The sequence below is a fragment of the Anabrus simplex genome, chromosome 1 (genome assembly GCF_040414725.1).
Source record: "Anabrus simplex isolate iqAnaSimp1 chromosome 1, ASM4041472v1, whole genome shotgun sequence".
Classification (NCBI taxonomy): domain Eukaryota; kingdom Metazoa; phylum Arthropoda; class Insecta; order Orthoptera; family Tettigoniidae; genus Anabrus; species Anabrus simplex.
The window spans coordinates 320,016,802-320,034,358 of record NC_090265.1 but is presented as its reverse complement, the minus strand read 5'-3'; the positions used below and the strand labels follow the sequence as shown (position 1 = coordinate 320,034,358).

General features: G+C 41.9%; 1 protein-coding gene and 1 pseudogene across 1 annotated transcript in view; one reads left to right on the top strand and one right to left on the bottom strand.

Annotated features, from left to right (window-relative positions):
• The window catches only part of LOC136865478 (Krueppel-like factor 12), a 525,451-nt gene that overhangs the window by 324,242 nt on the left and 183,652 nt on the right, over positions 1-17,557 (bottom strand). The window lies entirely within an intron of this gene.
• On the top strand, positions 1,194-1,312 carry LOC136858939 (5S ribosomal RNA; annotated as a pseudogene).

The following is a 17,557-nucleotide window of genomic DNA, read 5'->3' as shown; positions in this document are numbered from 1 at the left end:
TTAAAAGTTCAGCTGTTATGGAGTCTTCCCCACTAGCTTTGTTATTTTTAAGATTTTTTATTGCTTCCTTTATTTCTTCCGCTGTTGGAGGTGAATCAGCTTCTAGATTTTCCTGAATTTCTGAAAATTCTAATTTATGATTTGGCTCAGGGCAGTTCAGCAGGTGTTCGAAGTGTTTTGCCAGAATCTCACAATTCTCGGCATTGTTAAGGCCAATATTACCATTTGTATCTCTGAAGCAAATGCTCCGGGATTGATAACCTTTCAGGTTATTCTTAAAGGTCTGATAGAAATTTCGGGAGTTATTTTTTACAAAATTATTCTCAATTTCTACTAGCTGCGATTTTTCAAAAGATCTTTTAACCTGCCTTATTATTCTTGTTGTTTCCTTTCTTTGTTGTTTAAATAGCTCATAGTGTTCATTCTTTCCGGAACATTTCCATTTTTTCCACTTTTTCACTCTTTCCATAAGTGCTTCCTCACATACGTTATTCCACCATACTTTCTTTTTAGTTTTAACTGATGCAAATACTTTCTTCGCTGCACTATTAATCTGTTTAGATAATTCTGGCCATTTGCCATGCTGAGTTATTTTAATTTCTTCCTGAAAGAAATTATTATTATTATTATTATTATTATTATTATTATTATTATTATTATTATTATTATTATTATTATTATATTACCGAGTGAGTTGGACATGCGGTTAGGGTCGCGTAGCTGTGAGCTTGCATTCGGAAAATGGCGGGTTCTATGTTCAACATCAGTTGTCCTGAAGATGGTTTACCGCTTGTTTTTTGTTTTCATTTTACAGCAGACAAATGCTGTACCTTAATTAGGGCCAGCCGGGCTGAGTGGCTCAGACGGTTGAGGTGCTGCTCGCATGTAAAAGAATCTCTGGTGGTGCATTTTTTGTTTACCCAAAAAAAAAAAAAAATCAATGAGAAATCAGCGACAGATCACCCAAATCGAGATTTGCGGTTTCTCTTCCATCTTACAGTCAGGCGGAACATAAAAATGACGGTAGGCAGCCTAAATGGCGAAAAATTAAATGCCTGCACACGGTAGCTGAGGCCATATAATAATAATAATAATAATAATAATAATAATAATAATAATAATAATAATAATAATAATAATATAGATTCGTTTATAAGGCTACAGACGATGGGGCCTTTGGTAAAGGCTTCTATGCCAACGGCCATTCCATGTTGAATACACCGGCCCTCCTCCGATCACCGCAGTTAAGCAACATTGGGCGTGGTCAGTACCTGGATGGGTGACTCTTTGGGAACACCACTTGCCGTTGGCTCAGTTCCGTTTTACAGGCAAAAGATCTTTCTAGGTCGACGCCCCGAACAAACAGCTTTTTTTAAAGGGCTTCTATTATCTGTAACCGCGGTCTCTCTATGCTCCCATGAATTAATCTGATGCTACTTCTTGTTGAAGGCTGAGTGAACCACAGTACTATGTGCCTCTCCAGAAGCCTCATTTCTGTATTTCTAAATTTCCTGACGGAGAATCCACGCTCTTCCACACAAATTGAGCACATCTTTACAGTCTCGGCTGGCCAGTTCCCCTCTACTTGTTTATATACCTAGTATTGCGATTTTACATGTTCATTTTCACTAGTCAACCTGTCTCTTAATCGGTTGACCAGGGTTCGGTTCCTACTTCATCCAAGGATGTTAATACAAGACTGGAATGGGTCCTCTCAAACTCATGAGATCAACTGAAGAGCTACTGATATGACAGGCAGTGGACTCGGTCAAGAAAGTCAAACAATACAACCAACGAACTCGGTATGATGGTCATCCTTCACTCCAGTATCTGCAGGACAGCAGTCATCTGGCAGACCAAAGCCCTCAATGAGCAGTAGGATATGTGACAAACGTTGCATGTTGTTTTCTATTTTCTCTAATAGTCACCACAGTAAACATAAAGATAACTTAGCAACCCGCCACAGATTAATAAGAAAAAGAAAAGCCAGGCTGAGTGGCGAAGATGGTAGAGCTGAGCTCAATTTGGCGGGTTCGATCTCAGCTCAGTCCGGTGGTGTTTGAAGCTGCTCAATACGCCAGCCTCATGATGGCAGATTTACTGGCACGTATAAGAAATCACGCGGGGGCGAAATTCTGGCATCATGACGTCTTCGAAAACTGTGAAAGTAGTTAATGTCATGTGAAAAGCAATAACATTAAACAAAGAAAGAGAAATGAGGGGTGGAAACATTTGAGAGAAAACATATTCAAGTAGCCACCGGAATCTAAGAGGGGAGGCTTCTAAGCACAAAATTAAAGCTTTCTAGTTCTTTCATAGTAGGTGACTTTATTGTGTTGTCTGAGTCATCAGTCCTTAGACTTGTTTGATGCAGCTCTTCATCCTACCCTATCCTGTGCTAACGTTTTCGTTCCTACGTAACTACTACATCCTACATCTACTCTAGTCTCTATGTCATATTCATGTCTTGGTCTACCTCTACCACTACTGTTCTTACCGATTACACTTCCCTCAAAATCCAACTGAACAAGTCCTTGGCGTCTTACGGTGTGCCCTATAATTTATCTCTCCTTCTGGTCAATTTTCACCAAATCTCACGAATTCGCTGGTCGCACATGGGCGTCAACTCGAAAGACCTGCAATAGGCCTGCAGACTGAAGTGATGCGTGGTCAGTGCGATGAAAGCTCTCGGCCGTTATTCTGGGCTTTCTAGAACGGGGCTGCCATCTCATCATATTAAATTTGACCAGGAGAAGAGGTGTTTTGTTATGATACATCTTAAGGCACCTGGTTTAAGGATCAACTGCGGATGTCAGAATGAAAGTGGGGAGGACATGAATATTAATGAGTAGGAGTAAGGTGCAACAGTTATGTAGAAATTAAGATGTTACAAAGTAGTTGTCTCAAACAAACCTATGGACAATAACCATAATCTACTTTTTTGTTGTGAGATGTTTGAAATCGTCATACATCACCTGCGTTATTAGTTACGCTAAACAGAATAGAATGTAGATCGCCTCTAACAAATGATGAAAACGCGTCTCAATTAACTGGTTTGGAAGTCATGATATAAATCTGTATAATCAGTGTAGTCCGCCTCTGTGGTGTAGTGGTTAGTGTGATTAGATGTCACTCCCAGAGGCCCGAGTTCGATTACCGACTCTGCCACGAAATTTGAAAAGTGGTATGAGGGCTGGAACGTGGTCCACTCAGCCTCGGGAGGTCAACTGAGTAGAGGTGGGTTCGATTCCCACCTCAGCCATCCTGGAAGTGGTTTTCCGTGGTTTCCCACTTCTCCTCCAGGCAAATGCCGGGATGGTACCTAACTTAAGGCCACGGCCGCTTCCTTCCCTCTTCCTTGTCTATCCCTTCCAATCTTCCGAACCCCCCGCAAGGCCCCTGTTCAGCATAGCAGGTGAGGCCGCCTGGGCGAGGTACTGGTCATCCTCCCCAGTTGTATCATCAGACCCAGAATCTGAAGCTCCAGGACACTGCTCTTGAGGTGGTAGAGGTGGGATTGCTCGCTGAGTCCGAGGGAAAAACCAACCTTGGGGGGTAAGCAGATAATGAAAGAAAGATAATCAGTATATCGGGTACGTGGGGATGGTTTAACGCGAGAAATTGCATTTGGAATGCGTATTCTAGGTTTTCAAATATTTGTAACAGATTGTCATCGTCCGATCATGGCACGTAAACTATCCTTCCCAGTGTGGCAACCGAGAAAAGTAGAACATTCTTTGTCACTGACAAAATCCGAACATTTGGTTTTCCACTCGAGATTTTAACACATATCTGAAAACAAATTTCCTCGTTTACTTTATTGATTTAGAATTATTATCTGCTACTTCCAATTATTATTCATGTCTTCTTGCTACGAGGATCAATATTACATTAAGCTGTAAGCCTATGTTATGTCCTGCTGAATTATTCTCTTGTGTCGTGGAGAAGAATTACAAAACGAAAATCAAGATGACAAAATAACTGGTGCTGAAAGAGAAAAGAATAAAAATATTGTATTTCAGAAGAGTGTTAGAGATAAAACGAGTAGATCGGGTGATAAATGAGGAGATGTGGTTTAGAGAAGAGTGATTTGACGAAATTAGATCAGAAGAGATATTTTGTAAGGATGCATCATGAGACACCTGGTTTTAGAATGAATTGTTAGGGTCAGACTGAAAGTGGTGGAGAACATGAATTTGATAGAGTAGTAGCAGTAGGATGCAGCAGTTACGTAGAAATTAAAATATTACAACTTAGTTGCATCAGAGAACTTGCAACCCAATCACCAATAACAATAACCTACTTCTTTAGATGTGAAATGTTTGAAATCTTCATACATCACCTGCATAGGGGCGTGCTCAAAGATATGTTCAAGGATAAATAGTCTTGAATAGTTCTTCTCGATTTTCTCACCCTCACTTCAAGACGCGCACTCCTGCCCCTTTACGAAGCCAATAGAAATTGTTCGTTCAATACAGAAACCACACTTATACTGGTCCTCAGTGTGGTTCACACTCAATGTACTTGTCTCTGGAGGAGGAATACTCTAAATTGATTAAACAACTGTAAAGTCTTTTAAGTTACTAATAAACTGTGTGAGATTTTATAGAAGGAAGATAGATATAACATATGTTGAAATGAAGACGGTTATATCGTTTGTTTCTCCTCTACTGGTGTGAGACCTGTTACTTGGTAATTGACAGAAGTAGGCCATATATCGGTACCAGACTTGTCCGCTTCCTTTGGGTGTGGCGGTAGAAAGGAAGTACTGTTGACCACAAACTACTACAAACATCAACCCTCACTTCTTTGGAATATAAACTGTTTAACCTTGTTGCCCTTATTGCCCGTTAAAGAAGAGGCAGGTATTCGTCCTGTGACAGGTACCAATAACCCGTACAATTATCGCCGTTCACACCCGGTCTCTTCCACGGGTTATCTTGCTGTCAACAAGTTTTAACACTACCTTGTCCTACCGCTAGGCAGGTAGCCTGCTTAGACAGAGCCGGGGGACGAGTTCGGCCACTTGTGATATCGACCCGCTGGCCAGAATTAACGAGGAACTTACCACTAGAGGAATCGCCTTGTATCAACTTAGATTCGCCACTATGGGTCACACAGCAATCAATCAATCAATCAATACTGATCTGTAATTAGGGCAGTCACCCAGGTGGCAGATTCCCTATCTGTTCTTTTCCTAGACTTTTATTAAATGATTGCAAAGAAATTGGAAATGTATTGAACATCTCCCTCGGTAAGTTATCCAATCCCTAACTTACCTTCCTATAAACGAATATTTGCCACAAATTTTCCTCTTGAATTCCAGCTTTACCTTCATATCGTGATCTTCCCTATTTTTAAGAATACCATCAAACTTATTCGGCTACTGATGTCATTCCACGCCATCTCTCCACTGACAGCTCGGAACATACTACTTAGTCGAGCAGCTCGTCTCCTTACTCCTAAGTCTTCCCAGCCCAAACTTTGCAACATTTTTGTAACACTACTCTTTGCCGGAAATCACCCAGAACAAATCGAGCTCCTTTTCTTTGCATTTTTTTCAGTTCTTGATTCAAGTAAGCCTGGTGAGGGCCCATACACTGGAACCATACTCTATTTGGGGTCTTACCAGAGACTTGTACGCCCTTTCCTTTACATCCTTACTACAACCCTTAATACCCACATAGCCATCTGCAGAGATCTGTACCCTTTATTTACAATTATATTTATGTGATTTGCTGAAATATTATTAGAATTAAGAAATCTGAGAAAACAAAGTGAAGACTTCCAACAAGAAACAAGAGAAGAAATTTTACGCATAAAGAACGAAATCGGAAAAAGGGACGAATACTATGAAAAAGTAAACGATGCATTAGAACAGAAAATCAACAATGCAAACAACAAAACACAAGAAAAGATAAACGCACTAACAGAAAGAATAAATATTCTAGAAGAACGAGAAGAACAGAGGGCAAAAAGAGAAAAGAGAAACAATATAGTGATCAAGAGCAAAGAACTATCTTGTGAAGAAGGCAGAAAAGACGAACTGAAGGACAAAATCAATAAAATAATAGACAGAGTAGAAGCAGGAGTGACAGCAAGTAATACAACCTACGTGGGCAAGGACAAAAATAATAGAGGGATAGTGAAGGTCAGTTTTGAACACTTTTCTGACAAATTAAAAATTGTCAAAAACAAACACAGACTAAGGGGACAAGATATCTACATAGATGATGACCTCACCAGAAATGAGAGAGCAATCCAAGCATCGCTCAGACAGAAAGCTAAGGAAGAAAGGGACAAGGGTAACAGTGATGTGAAGGTGGGTTACCAGAAAATAATGCTGAACGGCCAATGGATACACTGGGATGATATAAATAAAAAAAACGGGGGAAAGTAAAATTGCAAACCTCAGAGCACAAACAGTCAACACGCAACCAGGACGAATTAATACTAGCTACGTTGAACGTTAGAACCCTAAGAACTGAAGACAAGGAACTGGAACTCCAAAATGCACTCAAGAACATAAAATTCGATATTCTGGGCCTCAGCGAAGTCAGACAATACGGCGAAGATATAATAGAAAAAGAAAATGGCAACATTTTTAGCTACATAGGAGAAACAAGAGGACAAAAAGGTGTAGGTTTCATAATTAAAAGCCATTTGAAACAGAATATACAGGAAATAAGAGGAATCTCAGAGAGGATCATGGTATTATCCCTAATAATAACAAACATCAAAATCACAATAATCCAGGTATACGCACCCACAGAGGCAAGCACAGAAGAAGAAATCGAAGAATTCTACACGCTTCTAGAAGACACTCTAACAGACTACAAAGCACACCGAACATTCGTAATTGGTGACTTCAACAGCAAAGTAGGGAAAAAGGAATACGAAGACGAAGAACCCATGGGACTTTATGGATATGGAACAAGAAATGAAAGGGGAGACAGACTCATACAGTTTGCACTAGGACAAAGATTAAAAATTGTAAACACCTTCTACAAGAAACACCCGGAAAGTAAATGGACGTGGATCGCTCCGAATGGAAAAACCAAAAATGAAATAGACTACATCCTATCTGATAGCCTAGAAGTTGTAAAAGACATCCAAGTAATCAATGGTCTAAAATTCGATACAGACCACAAAATGGTCCGACTGAAAATGAGAATAAAGAAGGAAAAGAGACGCTACTTCAACAAGACCACCCCAAACCCCGAAAGTACAGATCGAACAGAATACACAAAAGCACTACAACACAACCTCCAAGAGCTTAGTCAACAAACAGACCTGAAGGCACAACAATATTATACAGAGCTCGTAAACTGCATATCCCTCTCAGTCAAGCAATCTTCGACACCGGGAAACAGAAGAAGAAATAGAATAAAATTAAAGGATAGTACTAAAAGACTGATCGAAGAAAGAGAACGTCTGAAACCACAAGCCAAAGAAAATGAACGCACAAAGCTGGAATATACAAAAATCAATAAACAAACGAAAAGGGAAATCCGAAAAGACATCAGAGACCACAACACGGAAGTAGTCAAAGAAATCATGGAAAATACAAAATCAATGAAGAAGATTCGAAAGGAATTAACTCCGGACAAACATTGGATACTGGGAGTGAAAGACAGTAATGGTAAAAGACAAGCCAAGAGAGAACAGATAGTGACACAAGCGACAGAATTCTACAGGAAATTATATACAAGTAATTCCCAAAATGGCACACAGTGTCATAAGACGCCAAAAGAGGACATTGAGGAAGGAATACCACCCATTCTTCCCAGTGAAGTAAGAGCAGCCATAAGGGAAGCAAAGAATGCAAAATCCCCAGGCGATGATGGAATCTACAATGAATTCCTGAAATGGGGTGAAGAAGACATAACCCCATTCATCACTACGCTATTTAACAAGATACTCGAATCAGAAGACATACCAAGGGAGTGGAAACAAAGCACCATCATACTTCTGCACAAAAAAGGAGCCAAAGACGATATCAATAACTACAGACCTATCAACCTAATTGTAAATCTTTACAAACTCTTCATGAAGATCCTAACTAAGAGAATGGCGAAGACACTAGATGAACAACAACCAGTGACACAAGCAGGTTTTAGAACAAATTACAGTACATCAGACCACCTACAAGCAGTGAATCAACTGATCGAGAAAACACAAGAATTCAATCTGGATGTATATATAGCATTTGTGGACTACAATAAAGCATTCGACTCCGTAGAACGGGAATACGTTTTAGAAGCACTGAGCAAACAAGGGATCCAGAACAAATACATCAGACTCCTGGATAAACTCTACGAAGGCAGTGAGGCCAGAATAAAAACAGAAAGAGAAGGAAAGAAAATCAAGATAGAAAGAGGAGTTAAGCAAGGGGACCCTCTCTCACCAAAATTATTCACGTGCTTACTGGAGAATCAGTTCAGAAAACTAGATTGGGAAAACAAATACGGCATTAAAATAGATGGAGCAAGACTAACGCACTTACGATTTGCAGACGACATCGTATTGGTGGCAGAGTCGGCAACGGAGCTAGAACAAATGATAATAGAATTAGACAACATCAGCAAAGAAGCAGGCCTGACAATGAATCCAAGAAAAACTAAATTGATGACTAATGCACTGGAAACTCCAGTTAGCGTAAACGGAGAAATACTGGAATACGTAGAGGAATGTGTATACCTTGGCCAGAACATATCATTCTCAAACTGTTCAGAAAAAGAGGTCAAACGGCGAATAGGACAAGCATGGAAGAGGTTCTGGTCTCTAAAGTTCATACTGACAGACAAGACTCAGAAACTCACCCTTAAAGCTGAAGTCCTAGAAAAATGTGTGATACCAGTCCTACTATATGGATGCCAAACCTGGGCGCTAACACTAAAACAAAGGAAAATGATCCAGATATGCCAGCGCAAAATGGAAAGAAAAATACTCCAGGTCACATTGAGAGACAGAATACGGAACGAAGATGTACGAAGGAGAACCGGCATGAAGGACGCTCTGACGACAGCCGATCAGTTAAAGTGGAAATGGGGAGGACACGTAGCGAGACTGGAGCAAAATCGATGGACCTACAAAATGACAATGTGGGATCCCAGACAAGGAAGACGAAACGTGGGAAGGCAAAGAACTAGATGGGCAGACTGGTTTGCAAGATGGGGAGGAAAACAATGGACAAGAACAGCAAAGATAAGGCAAGAGTGGAAAGAGTTGGGAAAAATTGTGTGCAGAGATCACTGACCATACGGGATACACCTTTGCTCAAGCCCTGTAATAACATAGGTCGATCAAGACACATATTATAGATATTGTGCAGCAGTGAAATATGCAACAGTGCGCTTCCGCAAAGAGACCTGGAGATCACCTCTCTGATCACTACGGCATAATACAGTAAAATTGATAAAAGAGGTTTTTATGAAGTGGTGAATATAAAATTATCATCCTCGCGTACACTGCGGAAAGAAGCCGAGCAAGTGTAAAATATGTTGAAATACGCTCTCAGGACAGAGGTGAAGAATACAACATACAATTGTACGCTTCGACGAAGAGGATACCGTGATGGTCATCTTCTGTGCACTCGGGAGAATGGCAAGACGAATGTCAAACAGATAAACGTTTGCATGCAGTAGTGACATGAATAACTCATCACGTAACACATAGTGGAAGGAGGATATGCACTTGCAATGTATGTCAGGAGAATTTCAACGGAGGATAAGGTCAAGAAATTACAAGAAAAGTCTACAACATTCGGAGAAGAAGCTATGCAAGAACGAAGAGTGCAAGTTTACGCCTTTACCTAGAAACAACCTGAACCCTCCCTGGGATAAAAGTGTACACCTGTCATTTATGCAACAGTGCGTTTTCGCGAATTGTTGTTCCAGAAAAACACAATTGCATTCACTCGGGGGTGAGACTACACAAATGTACAATATGTGGTAATATGTTATCATGAAAAATCTACAGATTAACCAATATAATAATGCTCTTCAGGACCTGCTCACCTGATGAGCTAAACTGAGCACTGTCCCTGCATTGCAGGAGGCCATAGCCCTTAGGGGATTCATACGGCTAATTTATTTATTTATTTATTTATTTATTTGATTACCCCAATGAAGAACTTTCCTTATATTAACACCTAGGTACTTACAATGATCCCCAAAAGGAACTTTCACCCCATCAATGTAGTAATTAAAACTGAGAGGACTTATCCTATTTGTGAAACTCATAACCTGACTTTTCGGTGAAAGCATTTAGTGACTAGCTACTCATAGTAAGCATTGAACTTTAACAAACAGCTATCACCACCGACACTCCCGCCCGTAATAATTGTGAGGTTGTTAGCTCAGCATGTCCGACTCGTTGACTGAAAGTTCAGCATACCGGCCTCCGGTTCAGAGGGTCCCGTGTTCGATTCCCGGCCGGGTCGGGGATTTTAACTTTCATTGGTTAATTGCAATGGCCCGGGGGCTGGGTGTTTGTGCTGTCCTGCAACTCACACACCTCACATAACACTATCCTCTACCATAATAACACGCAGTTAGCTACACATGGCAGATGCCGCCCAACCTCATCGGAGGGTCTGCCTTAGAAGGGCTGCACTCGTCTAGAAATAGCTACACGAAATTAAATTTTAAAAAACAATTATCTCGCATGCGTACTTGTCTGCTTGCTTTCTTGCTTCCGTCGACGGTGTTAAAAAAATCTACGACCCTCCTTCATTTGCACTTCAATTTTACATGTCACTTCATCGTGTTGCTCACTGGCATCCTCATTATTCAAAGGACCAGGACCCTTTGAATTCCTCTTGGACTGACGACAGTGACATAAAGTTTTTAACTCTTCAATTAGACGATTGCTAACTCAGAAATACTCATAGCGCACCCTAACCAAAAATATGTATCTATCTAAAGAAAATCCTACCGCATACAGTCCCTAAGGGTCGGCTTGTCACGATGACTGATCGCCTGCAACTATTGGAGTGTAACGTGGTCAAAATGACGACATCCTCAGCCGTATTGCTTGGCTTTCACTGCCAATACCGAAGTATATGTTAGGACAGAACCCGCGAGAATAGGAGGAAGTTTTTTATTCATATAAACCCTTTGTCATCCCTCCGCTAGTCTTTCAATCAACTTAATATTGAAGAGCGAATTCAACAACGCTCACTTTTAAAAGTAACTTGCATCTTATTTACTCAAACCAGTACCTATATATTAAGAGCATAATTACCAAGCAAGTGGCTACGCGCTTTGGGTCACGTAACTATCAGCTTGCATTCGAGAGACAGTGGGCTCGAACCCCACTGTCGGCAGCCCTGAAGATGATTTTCCGTGGTTTCCCATTTTCACACCAAGCAAATGTCGGGACAGTACTTTGATTAAGACCAAGGTCAATTCCTTTCTACTCCTAACCTTTTCCAATTCCATCGTCGGGATGAGACCTATCTGTCTCGGTACGACGTTAAGTAAATTGTGAAGAAAAAAAAAAAAACACGCATTATTTTTGCAAAGACCCAGAACACTTGCAGAAAGGGGTGCAAATCATGTACAGAAGTATTTTATATCCGTTCAGGTGCGGTATTTATCTAGCAAGAACAACGCGATTATTCTTCTTTTTTACGAGTTTACCCTCCAGGGTCGGTTTTTCCCTCGGACTCAGCGAGGGATCCTACCTCTACCGCCTCAAGCACTGTGTCCTGAAGCTTCAGACTCTGAGACGGGATACAACTGGGAAGGATGACCAGTACCTCACCCAGGCAGCCTCACCTGCTATGTTGAACAGGGGCCTTGCGGGGGGAGGGGAAGATTGGAAGGGATAGACAAGGAAGAGAGAAGGAAGCGGCCGTGGCCTTAAGTTAGGTACCATCCCGGTATTTGCCTGGAGGAGAAGTGGGAAACCACGGAAAACCACTTCCAGGATGGCTGAGGTGGGAATCGATCCTACCTCTACTCAGTTGACCTCCCGAGGCTGAGTGGGCCCCGTTCCAGCCCTCGTACCACTTTTCAAATTTCGTGGCAGAGCCCTGAATCGAACCCGGGCCTCCGGGGGTGACAGCTAATCACAGTAACCACTACACCACAGAGGCGGACACAACGCGATTCACAACTGAAAATAATTAACTTCACCGAGTGAGTTGGTCGTGCGGTCAGGGGTGCGCAGCTATGAGCTTGTATTGGGGAGATACCGGGTTCGGACCCCACTGTCGGCAGCCCTGAAGTTAGTTTTTAGCTGAGTCGTAGATGCAACCATATCAGATGGGCATCTGTCCAGAGACCATACTAACGAATGGTTCATCGAAAGAGGTTTAGCAGACTTTCGGAAGTAGCAAGAGTGGAAGTCTGAATGACTGACTGATATCGCTTTGTAATAATATTTAACATGTCTTAGCTAGACGGCTGAATGTAACGGGAAACTAGCCGTAACTAAATCCCGATTACATACAGCACTCTTTGTATGAATGAATGAATGATGCACTAATGATGGCTTCCTCCCGGGCAACATATTCCGGAGGTAAAATAGTTCCCATTTCATATTCTGCGAATCGGAGCATGGAATGTTAGAAGTTTGAATCGTAGTAGTGGTAGGTCAGAGAATGTGAAAAGGGAAATGGATAGACTAAAGTTAGATGTAGTTGGTATAAGTGAAGTTCGTTGGTAGGAAGAGCAGGATATTTGGTCAGGTGACCACAAAATTATTAACACAAACTCAAACAGGGAAAATGCAGGATAAGAAATAAGAAAATCAGCAGCGGTTTTTTTCGTCTGAGATCTTAACAGTCATAAACCTAGTTTCATTTTCTCTAAATGTTTCCCTTGATTTTCCTATTGCAGTATCTACATTTCCTAAAATGATTCAACCTGCAACATCCATCCACTTCTCTTTTAGCCATTTTTCATTATCTATCCTGCACTTTCTACCTAAATAGGAACAAGGCAGCTGGAACTGATGACATACGGTACCCTCAGAATTATTGACTGCCTTAGAAGAAACCGGCATAGCCAGGTTATTCTATTTAGCGTGTAAGGTATATAATACAGGAGAAGTGCTATCCGACTTTAGACAGAATGTTGTTATAAGTGTTCCTATCCCCAGGAAAGCAGACGCTGACGAGTGTGAAAACTACCGCACCGTTAATATCTAATGCTTGCAAAATGTTAACAAGTATTGTTTACAGAAAAATGGAAATACAAGCTGAATTGAGTTGGGAAATCTAGGTAAACAACTGAGTGACAGCCCTAAATGCAGATCAGTGGTGACTGAGGAATTCTGCATTCCGGAGATGATTAAACATTGACGGATTTTACTGCTGCTCACTGATCTTAAAGGACACACTAATTGGAACATTCCGCCCCTTCTGCTAACGTCACCCTGCAAAATATACTTCGAAAATGTGAGAGAAATACAAGGGTATGTATAAAAAACAGCAAACATCCTTGCATGCAATGTCAGCTAATAATAATATAATAATTTCGTGTGGCTATTTCTAGCCGGATGCAGCCCTTGTAAGGCACACCCTCCGATGTGGGTGGGAGGCATCTGCCATGTGTAGATAACTGCGTGTTATTGTGGTGGAGGATAGTGTTACGTGTGGTGTGTGAGTTGCAGGGATGTTGGGGACAGCACAAACACCCAGCCTCCGGGCTACTAGAATTAACCAATGAAACTTAAAATCCCCAAAACTGCAGGGAATCGAACCCGGGACCGAAGATCAGTACGCCGACCAGTCAGCCAACGAGTCGGACAAAAAAACTCGTATCCTCATCCTGAGGTGGTGCCGCTCTTTTCAGCGCACATCCCCCATTGAAGGTGAGCTGCACGTACCATTCTTACCACATACCAGCCCTCCTGCCATTCTCAAATTTCTGGCAGTACCGCGAAACGAACCCGGACCCCCGAGGACGCCAGTGCTACGGAGGCGGACGTAATATCAACCGAAAACCCTGCAGTCCTCTTGCTCTGAATGTTGTCTTATGGTGCAACTGAGTAGGTCGTCAATCCATTGCTCAAGAGGCGTAAGCTTAATGAAGCGGTATCGTTTATTGTGTATTGAGTAAAGCGATCTTTAGCTCATCACAGAAACCTCTCAGTATTTGCGGGTTCCATATTTAAAATCTGAAGTTTAGTATTATTCGAAGACTCATCTCTCCTTATGCCAAAGCGGTATCCATACCTGGGACTGCAGTCGATATTCACTGTGACTCAGGATTGAACCACCCGACTTCAGCTTTCAAGAATTCACAGGACAGGAAAGAACGGTCCACATTACTTCATAAACCGTAATCTGTGGATCCTATGTTTGAATAAGCTATTCGTTGCAAATTCTTCTATAATTTCTTCAATATGTATTAATCAGTCCGCCTCTGTAGTGTAGTGGTTAGTGTGATTAGCTGCCACCCCCGGAGGCCCGGGTTCGATTCCCGGCTCTGCCACGAAATTTGAAAAGTCATATGAGGGCTGGAACGGGGTGCACTCAGCCTCGGGAGGTCAACTGAGTAAAGGTGGGTTCGATTCCCACCTCAGCCATCCTGGAAGTGGTTTTCCGTGGTTTCCCACTTCTCCTCCAGGAAAACGCCGGGATGGTACCTATCTTAAGGTCACGGCCGCTTCCTTCCCTCTTCCTTGTCTATCTCTTCCAATCTTCCCATTCCCGCAGGGCCCCTGTTCAGCATAGCAGATGAGGCCGCATGGGCGAGGTACTGGTCATCCTACCGAGTTGTATCCCCAGACCCAATGTCTCACGCTGCAGGACACTGGCCTTGAGGCGGTAGAGGTGGGATCCCTCGCCGAGTCCGAGGTAAAAACCAACCTTGGAGGGTAAACAGATTAAGAAGGAGAAGAAGAAGAAGAAGAAGAAGAAGAAGAAGAAGAAGAAGAAATATTACGTCGGTTTTAATGGCTAAGTTATTTGACACATCTTGGCAAAAGGACAAGTAGCCGGCGTCACTTTAGCTGTGGTCGGCTCTGAACTAAGCAGAAGTAACTAGTTATTTATACTCAATACCTTCCGTACTTTATCTGCAGGTAATGGTCGCTATTTAGCTTCCTTTGCTCACCCCTCTCCGCTTAACGAGTTCCCACGTCTCCACACTGCTCTTCTTCTCACGCTGTAATCTCAACATGTCGGAATCACGACTCCTCCACTGAACTATCCGTTTGCACGTGGCACGAGGAACGAAGAGGGCTTGCCTCTCCAATAAGGTAACGGAACAGAAGGGACTTACTTGTCGCCACTGATTTGTGTCCTTTCTTACTAAGAATCAGGGTAGAAATCAGCAGGCATCTGAGACTGCGAAATTCAGAAAGCCTGAAGAACTCACACTCGATGCAAAATTTAAAAAACACATTATACATCACGTAAAATGTAAAGGGAAAGACTGATAATTGTCATTATCATAACTGTCATTCCCCCATTAATCGAAATGTTGCTCTTGACTCTCTCAGGAGGCGTTTCTTGATCCAGAGATTACTTTCGATTGTGACCAGCTCTAAGTCGCTAACAACGCGCTCACATTCATCCAACTACTGTTCATGTGGCTTATTTTCGGACGTCTTAGTCTTTCTATTACACGGTACCTTCCCACTCAGGAGGCACGGTTCGATTTTCGATTTCAATACAGCTGTAAGACTCGTTGAGGGTCTAGAAAACGGTGCCATAAGCCTCGCGATAATATGGAAGTGAAAAGAGCTAAAATCCTGAAATTGTCTTTCACTACTTATTTCAAATCCACGAGAATGCCAGGATCAGCATACATTGGCCGCTTTTTCTCCGAGCTTAGTTCCCAAAATGAAAAGCTATCTTCACACAGGCAATGAGGGCATAGCGTGTGCAGCGATTTAACTGGTAACCTTCAGTTGTTCTTATTACAAAACGTTTGTTTCGAGAATCTAACGGAATTTGCTCAATACGGCACGCAAAGATTAACTGCTGCTGAAGGCGTAGGTGTGGGAGGTTTGTACGCCACAAAAACTGAGAACATAAAGACAAACCTGAGGCGGTGGTTCATGACAGAGATACAAAACAAATGTTTAAATTTTCTCCAAGGCTCACACGACATTATCCCGAGAATATTACTTCCAACAAGGGTGAATGACTTGCGGTACATAGACCCTTCACACTTAAGGGAAGTATTTACAGCACGGCTGTTTCTCCGATTATCTTCGACGAGCTTAGCTGGTATGGAATAACATCTGTATAATATGTTCAAACAAATTTATCAAATTGGTATTAACCGAGTGCTGATGTTAATTAATTTCATTTCAGGGTTGTGTTACTGGTAACAGTGGAAATGGGAATCAGCACAGCTCAACCCTTAAATGCACAGCATTGCATATGTGCAAAGGAGAATATACGTCTTGTTATATCTGCTTTACGATTTTGCAAGTAGCATTTACTTCTACCTTGCAGACGAATTCGCTAGGGTTCGCTAGTGTATTAACAAATGAATATTTTACTTTATGATTTTTCTTGTTGATCAGCTGAAGTGGTGTAGAATTCTTGAACAAAGACATCCCAAAGAATGAAGTGTGGCAATAGCTACAGTAATCGTACAGCTTTGCATACCAGTACGTAAAACATTCGAAACTCTTAACATTTTGACTGATCCAAATAAATGTTTAAGAAAATATATTTGTTAATAATGTAGGTATTACTTTTGAAATTAAAACCATCATATTTAAAAGAAATAATAAATTGCCCATTTAAAGGCTGAGAGATGAAACGGGGTTCACTCACACACAACGGAGTAGCTGTCTGATATTAGAGGTAGCGGACCTTTCACGGAAGCCAAGCTGTAAGACTGAGGATGTCGCGATGATCACGTGGCTGGATAGATAGCAGTCGCCTTGGCAGGTCAAGGCCCTTAATGGACTGTATGTGTCACAGGTTTGTTCAGAACTATTTTAGAGTAATTTCCTTTCTGCTGTCCATCGCAGCACACGGGATTCCAGATTACTTTACTAGGCTAGGCGGGCCTAAGCAAAACAAAACCATGTAGTACTAAGACATGCGAGACCTGTGCATTGGTTATCAATCAGTCACTTCTTCTTAAGGCGCCTTCTCCTAGTGGAGGTTGGCGTCCACATAGCCAGCTCCGAACGTGATGTAGCAGCATGGAAAGCATCTTCTGAAGTGTAGTTGTTTACGTATGTCCTTCAATTCGAACTTTGTTGTCGTAATCTTTTCCAAAACTGCCAGGCTTTCTAGTCATATCAGTTTTCAAAGCATCCCCCCCCCCCCCCGGTGTTCCGAATGGGGGAATAGAAACTTTGGATAATAACTGCACGTTAAGCAGAGCCATGCTATATGAACTTAAAGGGATATCCTTCAGGATCTTTAATGCAGTGGTTTCCCGTTGCCTTCTGCATCCTAATGCCGTTGACCAGTTGTAGGTTCTTCCGCCTTTTGGGACCATTTCCTGTCCCAAGGACAATAGAGTGCCCTAACCTCTACCCGCTCATCCACCCTCAAGAAGACTGTTGGCACTAGGTAGAGGGGATCTTCTTATACCGGAAGATACTCGCTCCCTTCATTCGCTAGCCG